Source organism: Enhydra lutris, unplaced genomic scaffold, assembly GCF_002288905.1.
Source record: "Enhydra lutris kenyoni isolate GAN:26980312 unplaced genomic scaffold, ASM228890v2 scaffoldscaffold13, whole genome shotgun sequence".
Lineage (NCBI taxonomy): Eukaryota > Metazoa > Chordata > Mammalia > Carnivora > Mustelidae > Enhydra > Enhydra lutris.
Window position 1 is genome coordinate 54,839,375 of NW_019154097.1, and position 13,269 is coordinate 54,852,643.

The following is a 13,269-nucleotide window of genomic DNA, read 5'->3' on the forward strand; positions in this document are numbered from 1 at the left end:
GCTGTAGCAGCTCGCCCCACAGACCTCCCAGGGCAACAGATGGGCCAGGGGAGTAGTGGCCTCTGCTTTCCTCAGGGGGGTCTGATCGTTGCTCTTTTCACTTCTCACTGGGGGAAATTGTAAATGTATGAAAGTAAAGATCAGCATCGAGAGTCCCCATGAGCCCCCGAAGCCCTCCACCACCTGCTCCCCATTATTCTGCAGCAGCACTTGGGCTCTGTACCATCACCTAGGACAGTCCGAGCATTTGGTGGGGGCACCGTGATAGCAGGCAGGTGCGGGGAGGGGAGGAGTGGGGCAGGAGGGCCTCGTGGCACAGCGACGGGGCGGCACGAGGGATTGGGCCAGTGCACGGGGTCCCGTGGAGCGCGCAGGGTGGACAGCGGCGGACCAAGCTGGCCCTGCGCCCGGAGAGGGCACCACAGTGCTGGCGTACTGAAGCCTGAGCAGCAGGCCGGGGTGAAGGCCTCGCTGTGCCCACCGTGCCTGTCCCACAGCCCCCCACGTGCACACACGAGAGCACAGCCCACAGCACATGTCGGGGCTTGAGTGGCTGCTGCCTGGCAGGTTTGTACCAAATAAGACTCTGCTGTGGACACTGGGCACAGTCAGCTCAGTGCCCCCGGCACTGGCCATGGAGCTGGCGGCTCCGCTGCTGAGCGCATCCTCCCACCTCACGGACAGTGTCCTCCACTTTGTGTCTCACGTGGCCTGTCCTCTGGGCACGTGCCAGGCGGGGGCACCATGGGTCCGCGCGTCTCCCCCCTTCTTAGGGGAGGACACCAGGCCTGGTGGATTGGGGCCTACTCTCATGACCTCGGTCTACCTTAACTTCCTCCTTAGAGGCTCCAGCCCCGAAGCTGGGAGGCACAGGCCAGCCCATGCAGCATGTGTCACACGCTCATTCCGATCGGTACGTGTGTGTGAACCATGTACCACCCAGGCACACATAATCCGACGTAACCGGGGTCGTGTCACACCTGCTGAGGGTTTTCCTGGAGAGATCTCTGCTCTCTGTGAACCTTTCTTGCACTTGGCTCCCCCCACCCCACGTGGGGAAGCCCCTGCCTTTGCCCACATTCATGCTCTGAGCAGCCAGGGAGGCTGTAAGACTGAGGTTCAGACCTGACCACGGTGTCCCCCAAACTGACCTGTTCTCCGTGGCAATTTCCCCTTGGTCTGCTGGCTCCTGCTTCCCACAAGCTGTCAGCCTCAGCCGCAAGCGCAGATCCCAGCGCAGGCATGGGCAGGTCTGCCGTGTTGCTAGAGCTGGGCTGCAGCAGGAAGGGGGTGGCCTTCCCCAGACAGGGGCCTGGTTACTGGATGCCTGGGGACTCACCCGCTCGTACCTGCCCAGCCTACCTGCAGGAGAGGAGGGGCTGTGGGTCCCGCCCAGCAGCCCCTGTGGTCGTCGCAGCAGGACAGAGACTGTGGGGTCCTGAGCCTTCTGCCCCTGGGCAGGTAGCAGGTGGCATGGCATGAGATCTTCTCCCTAGGCAGCCCAATGCCTGAGCCCCCCAGGCAGTCAGTGAATAGCCACCAGCCCTGGGTGATGTTGATTTGTGAGAGCAGCTCAGTACCCCTCTTAGTTTTTAAGGGAGGCACACGTGGTCTGTACACTGTGTGGACGCTCCTGTGTTGTCAGGATCAGAGAGCCGGCCCTCCCCCTCCGCCTGCCCCTAGAGATGCGCCCTGACACGTGGTGGGGGAGCTTCTGCTCTCCCCCAGAGCCTCCCTCCCCAGCCAGCTCAGGCTCCCAACACTGCTTCCTGGCCCACTCAGCACAGTGGCCCTTGCCACACAATGGGACAGTCACCTGCACCGCCACTCTGAGAGTGCCTCCATGAGCCCCCATCAACGCCCTGCTGTCCGCTCGCTGGCCAAGTCTTCCTATCTGCAGGCAGGGGTCCGGGTCCAGCCAGCAAGTCGGGAACACTGAAGCCCAGGCCTGCCCTTCTCCACCTGCTGACGGCAGGAGCGGACATGGGAGGCCTTCCAGGTCCCAGGTCTGTCCCCATGGTCCCTCACGTGCCCAGCACAGGTGGGGTGTTCCGAGAGGAGTGACCTGGCCCCAAACCAAGTTCCGCGTGCCTCCCAGACGTCCTCCATCCTTAAACTTCAAGCATCTGGCACAGGTGCTGCCCCCATTCCCACAACACACATGTACCCCAATGGGCTTCCCGGGGCGTTTAAGGGTCCCCTTGGGAGGTTAACATAGAGGTGTGTCCCGAGGGATGGGGCTTGTGGTTTTTGTTCTCTTTAGAGAGAGATCTAAGCAAGAGTCTGTGTCATGAAGGAGCACAACGACATGACCCTGTGGCCGGGGCAGATGTCAGCCCAACGTTTGGCAGGCTGGGCCTTTCATTGGTGCTTAGTGACCTCTAACCAGAAACCACCCCCAGCCCCAGAGGCCGGCCAACTCCCCATGCCGCAGACCCCAGGGCCTTTGCCTGGCGCAGCATCCTGTACCCCTGAACACTGCCCCATCCTGCCACCATGCCCGCTCCTCTGTGTCCTTTCTCTGCCTGACGACAGTGTATGTTTTCCTCAGGGACACAGCCCCAGGGCTGCACTCCTTGGGCACCCTCCTGACCCCTCTGGAGGCAGCAGCTCCCTGCCCCTGGGTGACTGCATCTGGGCTGCCTTTCTCCACAGTGGGAGACCCCCAGCCATGGAGAGCCTGAGGGGTACCCTGGCCTGTGCGGGGCCACGACCTCTGTTCCCTGCCCACGGCTTCTCCTTAGTCCTCAGAACTGCACCGGAGACGCAGCTGCCTCCACACCCCCAGGAACAGGGAAACTCAGGCTCCAGGCAGAAGGCACTGAGCCAGGATTGGCATGGTTTGTCCACCCAAGGCTCTCCTAGCTCCGCCTCCCCCCTGTGGGGACTGGGTGGGGCCCTTCCTCTCCTGATTTTGACCTCGGGATGAGCAGGGTTGTGGATCAGAGGCCAGGGCCGTCCTCCCCGGGGCAGGTGTTGACTTTCTCTCTGGGGACACAGTCCCTGCCCCTGGCTGCTGGGATTGACTGTACGCTCTGACGTCTCGTTAACTCACCGCAGCGCCGTCTCTGACCACACCTCCCCTCGGGGCCAGGCCTGGGCACCAACCAAGGCCTGGCGCTGGTCATCACTCAGGGACACTGTCTGCCTGCTGGCCCTACGCTGCTCCCTGGAGCCCAAGGATAAGGGCAGCAGGACTCCAGAGACGAGTGCAAGCCTTGTCCTGGGGGAAGGGGAGGCCCTGCTGGGCACCGTGCGTCCTCAGGGCTGATGTGAAATCGGCTGCCTCTGCGTGGTCTGTCCACCGCGTTAGCAGAGCCCTATGAAGGGCACATGCCCAGTGCCGTGGCCACCAATGGCAAGTGTGGGCATGGAAGCACATCAAACCGCGAGTGAACACTGCCGCCGTTCCCCGCCCTGAGCACGTCATGCCCATGCTGTGCCCCAGGTGGCCTCCTGTAGAACCACGGGCTGTCCAGGGCTTGAGGGGAGCAGTGTGGGCGATGCGTATCAGAGATAGAATGCCACCACCTCCTTGGGACTTTGGAGCTGTGGCTACCCCTGCGTCTCCATGGGAGCAAGCAACTTCCCCTCCAGCCCCAGGCTTGCCACACCCCAGCGCTTTCGCCACACCCCAGGGCTCCGGCCGCATGGCCGCCTCCTGCAGCCCAGACTGGTCCATCCATGGCCTCCTTCAAACCCACTGGCGCTCCCTAGAAAGCAGATGCCTGAGCGACACACACGCCAGGCTCCCCAGGAGCCTCCGCCCTCTCCACCGGTGCCTGTCGGGGTTCTGCCCTACTCCCCACCCCCCCACCACATCCCCACTGGCTCGCTGCGTGTCTGCAGCACCTGACACCTTCCAGGTGAGCGTTGCTTGTACCATCTGTTCCTCCCAGCATGCTTCCTCTCCCCGGGCAGGTCCCCACGTGTCTGTGCGCTCCCAGCCTTCACGCCTGGGGTTAGGGACTAAGAATCTGCCGGTCTGGCGGGAGGTGGGGGCAGGCAGACAACCGGTTATGTTCTGGGTCCACATCTGCCTTCCTCTAAATCCCAGCCTCTGTGTGAGCCCATGCAAGGTGCCCTGGAGCTCTGAGGAGCAAGGGGATGTTGAAGTGGGCCTCATAAGGACCCCAGGAACACAAGGTCCTCAAGGTGGGGACCCTGTGTGCACAGCTATGGAGCAGGCACCCCATGGCCAGGCCCAGGGCTGCCCCCATGGCAAGGTCTGGAAGTGGGAGCAGTAGTCCGCCTGGAGTGGGGGGGCCACCCAGAACACAGGTGCAGCTGTTGGAGCAGCCGCCCTTCCCGGCAGCAAGGGGTGACTGCCACAGAAGCCGACAGCATGGAAACGTAGTCATGAGCTAACGGTGATCATGTGCAGCTCCCTGTGGCTCAGGGGAGGGACGCCCAGGGCAGTGAGTGATGCCCACAATGACACCAACAGCCTCAGCCTAGGGCTGTGCGTTCCCTGGCCGGCCTGGGCAGCATCCCAGAGCACCTGTGTCCAGCGAAGGCCATGGCTCTGGTGGCTAGACCCCCCAGGATTCTGGATTTGGGAGAACCATGGGCATGTGTGCATCATGATTGGGAGTGAGGGGTCACGGCCCTGTCCCCATAGGCCTTACTGCTGACCGCATGGGGCAGGAGGGTGCCTTTCCAGCTTGGCGGCGTGGCGCGTGGGCCGCCTGCTGTCTCACCACTGGCTGAAGGTCAGCAGGGCCTCCAACAGTTGACCCACAAAGGGTGGGCTTCACATGGCCCTGCCAGGGGGCCACAGGGGATGGGGCGCCGCTCTAGTAATTGGCCGCCAGCCCTCAAGCCGGCCCCCGGTGGCCACTCAGCCAGGCAGCCGCTCTGGCTTCCCAGTCAGCCACCCATCCTCAGCTTTGGCGCCTGTGAAGGGGTGGCCTGATGACGCCCAGCCTGGTCTGCAGAGCGGCGGCAGGCCAGGGCCGTGCTGGTTCCTGCACCTGTGACCGGCTCCCTGAGTACCCCCTCCGCGGCTGGGAGGGGTTATGTGTGGTCGAGTTGCCATTTCCAGGGTGTCGTTGACGTCTTGTGTTGGAGGCCGGAGGAGGGGATGTCAGAGCAGCACGCAGAGCAAGGTCTCCGCCAGCCTCATGCGCCAGCTGCGTGCCCCTGCCGCCTGCGCCTGGCCGCCCGCATCGGGGTGCCAGCCCCACTGAGGTGCCTGGCCTTGAGAGTGCGGCCGGGCCTGGCAGCCGGCAGGGAGAGGCCCTGGCCAGCCCCACAAGCCGGAGGGCAGGGCCACGGCTCACAGGGGGAATCATTGATGCTGGCAGCGGTGGACACCCTTAGGGCCCCCGGCTCAACCACATGCTGCAGGGGTGACCCTTCAGCCAGGTGGCCACACGCCGAGGCCACGGAGGCTGGGAGCAGACCCTCTGACGGCGGGAGGGGCAAGGGGGCTCCCCTAGGTCTCTGTAGGGGCACTGATCCTCCTCCTGACCTCCTGGCACCCCAACAGTGGGGTTAGGCTTTAGCCTGTACATCTTGGCATAACACATCAGTCCATAGCAGACACCCCCAAACCGGTCTGACGTGTTTCCCCCCGGGACCCTCTGCGCCATGTGAGCCAGAGGTCAGCGCCACTGTGACCAGTCACTGTTTCCAGGTCCTCTGTGTCCAGGCCCAGGAACCCTGGAGCACCCATCTGCATGTGGGGGTGTCCCCAACACACCGAGGGTGGGCTGGCAGCTGAGTGCACAGCGAGCCCTGCCTAGTCTGTCCTCCACGCGCAGTTTCGGCTCTGCTCCACCACCATGGCCGTCAGCACCGTGCGGGCTCTTTGTGCGGACACAGGCCAGGGCTGGAGAAGGGTCCTGAGCGCATCAATTATCGCAACCAACACTTACCAGCAGGTCCAACAGACTCTGGAGGCCCAGGCAGCTGCTGCAGCCACAGTGGTTCCTCCCATGGTGGGTGGACCTCCTTTCGTGGGTCCAGTTGGCTTTGACCCTGGTGATCGGAGTCACCTGGATAGTCCAGAGGCTCGAGAAGCTATGTTCCTGCGTCGAGCAGCAGGTGGTCCCCGCCCCATGGCCCTGTGGCCCCCTAACCAGGCCCTCGTGGGTCCCCCTCTGCCTGGCACCCCGGGACCACCTATGATGCTGCCACCGATGGCTCGGGCCCCAGGGCCCCCCCGGCTCCATGGCTGCTCTGAGACCTCCGCTGGAGGAGCCAGCAACACCTCGAGAGCTGGGGCTAGGCCTGGGGTTGGGCTTGAAAGAGAAGGAAGAGGCATTGGACGCAGCGGCAGCCGGGCTGGAAGAGGCTAGCGCAGCTGTGGCCATTGGGGCAGGAGGTGCCCCCACCAGCCCTGCGGTCATTGGGCCCAGCCTGCCATTGGCCCTGGCCATGCCTTTGCCTGAGCCTGAGCCCCTGCCCCTCCCACTAGAAGTTGTACGAGGCCTACTGCCCCCACTGCGCATTCCTGAGCTCCTGTCCCTGCGTCCACAACTCCGGCCCCCACGGCCTGAGCCACCACCTGGCCTCATGGCTCTTGAGGTCCCAGAGCCCTTAGGTGAGGACAAGAAGAAAGGAAAGCCAGAGAAATTCAAACGCTGCATTCGCACAGCAGCTGGGAGCAGCTGGGAGGACCCCAGCCTGCTGGAGTGGGATGCAGATGACTTCTGGATCCTCTGTGGGGATTTGGGCAATGAAGTGAATGATGGCATCTTAGCACGCGCCTTCAGCCCTTTCCCATCCTTTCTTAAGGCTAAGGTGATCTGAGACAAGCGCACAGGCAAGACCAAGGGCTATGGCTTCGTCAGCTTTAAGGACCCCAGCGACTACGTGCGCGCCATGCGTGAGATGAATGGGAAGTATGTGGGCTCACGCCCCATCAAGCTCCACAAGAGTTTGTGGAAGGACCGGAACCTGGATGTGGTGCGCAAGGAGCAAAAGGAGAAGAAGAAGCTGGGCCTGAGATAGGGTCGGTGGCCAGGCACCCGCTCCCTCCTGGCCGGGCGCTAGCTCTTCTCCCCATTCTCTTTGGAAGACCCCCAACTAGCCACCCACCCACCCTCCCCAAAACCAGTTTCAATAAATTTACGTTATTTTCCTCGCAGCACGGGGAGGTCTCATGGACACATCGCCTTCGGTGTGGGCTATTGAAGACAGACGGGAGGATGTGGGACAGGGTCAGAGGCCAGGGAAGCCCAGGCTGTCCTCAAGAGCTGACAAGCATTGGAGGGAGGGGAGCCTGAGTGAGGAGCCATACGATCTGGAAGGTTCTGGCTAATTCAGTCCTGCAGGAGGTGGGGCTTTCATCCCAGTTCTGCCGCTGCCCACCCCCTCAGGGCCACAGAAGGATCATGACCCTGACTTAGAAGAACCAGGAAGGACCCTTCGGCTCATCCCTGCCCCTTCAGGCAGAGCCGCAGAGCAGGACAGCGCCCGAAGGACTTGGACCGAGGATTTCTTCAAGCAAGTGTTGCTTCTCCTTATGGGAGATGGTGTCTTAACTGTGTGATTCTTATCTGGGCAGTGCCTTTCTACATGGGTGGAAATCTGTCTTCATTAGTGACTGGTTTACATCGGGAGCTGATGGCTGGCCCATGCTCACACCCCTATCCCCTGGTCCTCAATGAGGGGCTCTTGCCCATGACCATCCTTTACTTTCGTTCCCTACTGCGGTGCTAGGGACAAGGATCAGCCAGGGCAGGGGGAAGAATTGCGGTTAGGGCCCCTCTCGGGGTTCTCCGAGTGCTGGGGAATCACAGATTGGAGGCCACACACCTGGGTCCTGCTTCAGTCTAGGTGACTGTTAGCAAGTCCCAAGGGACCAGATCAGGCACTCCGGCCCCACCTCCCTTCTGGGCCTCGCACACAGGTCCGTCCCCCCGACATTTGTCCCCGCCAACCCCACCAGCGGTCCTCTGAGCTGGCCCCTGGCGCCCGTCACAGGGATGCCTGTAGGAGGTACGGTCACGCAGCTAGGCTGGACCAGTGGTCCTGGGGCACTTGCGGGTCACTGGAAGCCCACGTCTGGCTCCCAGAGCCACCAAGACCCTGGTGCGGGAGCATTGCCAGCAGCCTGGGCCTGGGCCTCTGCATCTGAGTGGACGTGCAGACAGGAGGGCTGATGTGCTAGAGCCATTGCCCTGTGTCCCCGCAGCCCATCTCCGCATCTGTGGACACCGCGTCTCTGAGGCAGCCGGTCCTGATTAACTGTGCAAACGTAATTAGTTCACATCACAGTTTGTGGAGGCCGTTCCTCAGGGAGCTGGTGCACACAGCTTCTGGTGGCCGGGAGGGCCGGCTTCCTGGTGTGGCACTGGTGCTAACCGAGTGCCCTGCTCAGGTCTCCAAGAGCTGCGTCTTCCTGTCTGCCCCCCACCCCCGCACCACACTGTGAATAACACAAAAGCTGCTTTCCCAAGGAGAGTGCCAGGAGCGTGGGGCTGAGCAGGCAGGGTGTCCTGAGACCTCCACAGCCCTGCTGCCCGAACTGGGCACCATGGATCATGGCACCTGCCACCTGGGGGCCTGGAGTGGCGGGGAACAAGCTGCCTCACCGTGGGGGCATCTCCCCTCCTCACTGTCACTTCCACTGCCCAGGTGGCTACCAAGGTCCCGGGCAGAGCTGGGAGGCTGGGGGGCTGTCCCAGGACAGCCCTTCCAGTCACTGCTCTTCACTGACTCCATCCCCCGGCTACCAGGCAGCCCAGTTACTTGTTCCGTGGCCCCACACTGTGCTGCGCTCTATCTCACTCACCCACCCTCTCCCTCTGGTGTGGCCTCTGGAGCGGGGCCAACACCAGGCAGGTCTCCCCAGGAAGTCTGTCACACCCACAGATCCCATGACATTGGCCGTGGTGGCTGTATCACGTTAGCCCAGTCAGCTCAGGGAGGAAAGGGTGTGTCCCAAGTCCCAGTCCTTCTCCCCCAGGTTGAGTGCCTCAGTGCCTCCCACATGGAGCCTGGGCCCTGGGTTGGTAGAAGAAAAGGGGGCCTGCTGTCAACTGCAGCAGGCACCTGGAAGGTCTGGGCTTCAGGTGGCTTCTGTCTTCCACAGAGCTCCATCTGTCGTCCAGGGTGCCCTGTCCTGCCTCCCAGCCCTTCCCCTTCTGTAGACAGTAATGTGAACATGCTTATAGGGGACAAGGTGCGCCTCGTAGTCATGGTGAGGCCGCTGGCACCAGAGTGCAAGGCAGTGTTTCTCTTGCTCAGGGAACACTCTGAGTTGGCTGCGGGGAGGGTGCCCCAGCCCAGGTGCTGGCCCCACACTGCCCCAGGCCTGAGGTCTTGTGACGGGTGCACCCCAACACACGCCCCAGCTTCTTTTCCCTCAGGAGGTGTGTCTGGGGAGGGGGGCTGGTCCCTTGAGAGCATGCGTGGTGGGGGTTGACGAAGTTATGAAGGACCAGCTAGTGAAGATATGGGCCTTTGCAGGCCACACGTTCCCCGTCTCCACTGCTGGGCCACACTGGGGTCCGGCACCAGCAGCCCCAGATGAGCACGTAACCGACCACAGCCGTGTGCCGATCGAACTTTACCTACGAGATTCTGATGGCGGGTTTGGCCCACACGCTGTGGTTTTGCTGGCCTCTGTTCCAAGAGACGGGTCTGTCTGCTGAAGTGACCCCAGCAAATTCCTTGCGCCCACATGGGGTGTCTCTGAGATGTGATTCACTTACCACAAAACCCACCCTTTTCAGGTGGACGACCCAGGACTGTTAGTAGGGTATTTGTGGTGACACGTGGGCCCTCACCCTGGGCGGCGTGTCCACATGCCCCCTTCCGTCTCCCTCCCCCAGCCCCAGCACCCAGCACCCTTTCTGCCCTTGGACATTTCATATCAGCAAGCCCCTGACGCACCCCCGTGTATCCGGCTTCTCTCACTCACGTCAGACTGTTGGGGTTGGTCCATGTGTAGCAGGGGTGAGCACAGCGTTCCTTTGTCAGGGTCTAGTGACGCTGCAGTGTGTGCGACCACGTCTTGTTTATCTGTCGTCTGTTGGTGGTCATTCTGGTTGTGTGCGCTCTTCAGCTGCCGCGAGCAGAGCTGCCGTGACGTGTGTGTCTGGCGCGTGGGCAGAGCTTGCTGGCCGTGTGTCGTGGCCGTGGGCGCAGCTCACAGGTGTCGGGCTGGGGCCCTTCCTTCCCTGAGCTCAGTTTCCAAGCAGCAGCTCTCGCTGGACTGGGTCTGGACGGGGCCGGGGGACTTGGTCAGGGACATTAGCAGGTGTCTGTTGGGTGTTCTGAGACCCAGAACTCTTCCCCTCTCCTCGGTGATGACTCTTCCCCGTTGACACTGAGCACCTGCTGCACGCCCACCCCAGGCCCACGCCTGCGGCTGCGGCCAGGGCATCACAGCCCTGCCTCAGGACAGGCTGCGGGGAGCACACACGAGGCCCATGGACTGTCGGCTCCCAGGCAGCACCTCAGCTCCAAGGAGGATGTACGGACAGGGCAGGGAGGTGAAGTCGAGGGGAGGCAGGCCGCTGGGCTGCTGGGGGAGGGGCAGTCAGGTGGCACCTGGGATGGGCGGAGGGTGGTGCGTGCCATCAGGATGGGCTGGGCAGGCCAACATGGAGGAAGGGAGGCCTTCAGAGGCAAGCACAGTGCAGGACAAGGGGCTCAGCAGTGGGTCTGACATGTGAGGCAGATGCACACGGGCAGATAGGGTAACCCTGGTGTCCATATGGGTGCTGCATGGACAGGGACATCGCCACGTGAGTGTAGTGTGAGGGGTATCCCCATATGCCTGTGGAGGTTGGGGAGCCCTTCTTCCCCGTCAGGCTTCCAGAAGTACGGTTCAGAGGCTCCAGGGAACACGGGGCCAGAGGCCACAGACACTTGGGCCACTGGTCATCTGCTCCTGGCCCATGCTGGGCAATGGCTGCATGGCTGAGAACCAGACAGGCAACCAGACAGCCTCCAGGAAATAAAACCAGGGAGAGGAGCAGGGGCCAGCCCGAGTCCTTGGTGACGTGATGGGACACGGGCTACCAGAGCTGGTCTCTGCAACATGCACCATTTAAACCAAACCAGGACCTACTGGGCAGGGAAGGGGAAAGCCTGTGGGTGCCAGGGCCAGAGTGGGAGCCAGTGGCCAGGATGGACAGACAGACCAGGGGTAGATGGAGGAGTAGATGGATGGATGGGTGAGTGGACAGACAGATTGTGGGTAGATGGACAGATGGTAGGCGGATGGGTGAGTGGATAGATGGACAGGTGGTAGATGGATGGGTGAGTGGATGGATGAATGGACAGATAGATGGTAGGTGGATGGATGGGATGAATGGATGGACTGATGGGTGGATGGGTGGATGGACAGATAGATATGGATGGATGAGTGAGTGAGTGGATGGACGGATTGGACAGACAAGATGGTGGATGGTTGGGTGAGTCAATGGATGGATGGACAGATGGGTGAGTGGATGGATGGACAGATAGATGATGGATGAGTGAGTGGTTGGATGGATGGACAGATAGTGGATGGATGGGTGAGCAGATGGACAGACAGATGATGAATGGGTGAGTGGATGGACGGACAGTGGATGGATGAGTGAATGAGTGCACGGATGGACAGACAGATGGTAGGTGGGTGGGTGGATAAGGAATGAATAAATGAGGAGGTAGCTCATTCTGTCTGAAGACTCTGGGAGGTTTCGCAGGAGCATCAGGTTTTGAGGCAGCCCTTGAGAAGGGCCTTGCAAGGAGCCCATTACATAGGCAGAGGAGCTAGCACCTGCAGACCTGAGATGGGAAAACCATGGAACATGTGTAGAGAACACATGGCTGGAGAGTGTGGCGCATGACATTTCTGCCCGTGGTGTTGGACTCTGTGGCGGGCAGTTGGAGCAGAGGGGATGGCTGGTTGCCCTCTGGTGGCCTTGAGGCATGGAGAGGCACCAGGAGCGTGATACAGCTGCTGTTAGTGCACACGCCCAGCTGGCAGAGTTCCTGGGCTCTTTGGATGCATGTGTCATGCTGTCCTCCCGGTGGGCTCCCAGGTAGACCCAGCCTCTGTTGTGTTAGGAGGGGACGAAGGCTCAGAGGGTGCAGGGCCGGTCTGCCTGCCACAGGGAGTGGATTGCCCTCTGCACCAGGCCAGCTTCCTGCCTGAGGCCGTCATGGCCGCCCCAGCCTTGTGTCACCTCACAGACACCTTAGCTGATAGGTGGCTCCCACACAGGACAGGCTGCCCATGAACTGGCCAGCACCTGCACCTGCCAGGAGCTGTCCCTCATTAGCTCAAGAGTGGGCGGGAAGGGTGTGTGGGTCTGTCCTGGGGGAGTGCAGAGACCCCAGGAGCCTGGGCCCTGGAGGAGGGGGAAACCATGAGGACAGACCCCTGCAGCGGCCTCCTCCCGCCCCCCCATCGCTCCGAGTACCACCACCCTGGTATCAGCACGCCGACGGTGGCACCTAGGGATGGGGTGCGCGTGCTCCAGGGTCCCCGCCACTGATGACAGGTGCTCCGGTAATGACTTCCCCGGCTCCAAGCCTGACCCCATGGTGAGGAAAATCAAGTTAAAATTAAATCAAATTTCAAATGTTAAACCAACCAATTAAAAAAAGCAATCACATAGAAACATGGGTTTTCAAAACACTGTTGTTTACTCTGTCGTAATTAATGTGAGCAGGGCGCCCACCCCAGCAGGCCTGGGGCAGGTGCTGAGCAGGGCAACGGGCTTCCTGTGCAGCTCTGTGTGGGCAGCCGGGGAGCCCAGCCCCAGTTCAGACTTCCCACCATCTCTGTACCGTCTGTGGGCAGACCGGATGTCCAGGGAGGCAGCTTAAAGCCGGTGACACACGATGGTGGCCCTGTGAGGTGGTGAGCTCCCTGTCAGGGCATTGCCCATGCAGGGTCAGCACCATCCACAGGAGGTGGCCGTCTGGACCAGACAGCACATGAGGTCCCCGTGGGCCTGGAATCCCCCACGTACGCCTCTGACCCCAGACATCCTTGGGGTTTCACCCCAGATGCTGCTTCCCGGGGTGGTGCCTCCTGCTCTGTGGTTGACAGATGTGACCCTGGGCGTCCCAGTGGGGCTGCATGCTCCCCTCCCCCTCCCGCTATGGTCTGGCCAGTGCTCAGGGCAGGGATGTGGGAGTGAGGGAACAAGTGTGTGGAGAGAGATGTGCGCGGGTGAACCAGCGAGCAGAGGAACGAGAAAGTGAATGAACGAGTGAGCAAGTGAACGCATGCATGGAGGAGCGGGTGGGTGAGCGAGTGAACGAGTGAGCGAGGAAGTGCGTGAACGGATGAGTGGGTTGGTGAGCGAGTGAGCG

General features: G+C 61.7%; 1 protein-coding gene and 1 pseudogene across 5 annotated transcripts in view; both read left to right on the forward strand.

The window, feature by feature from the left end:
* LOC111145738 (mitotic arrest deficient 1 like 1) overlaps positions 1-13,269 on the forward strand; it is a 329,575-nt gene that overhangs the window by 295,930 nt on the left and 20,376 nt on the right. The window lies entirely within an intron of this gene.
* Positions 5,787-7,079, forward strand: LOC111145940 (annotated as a pseudogene).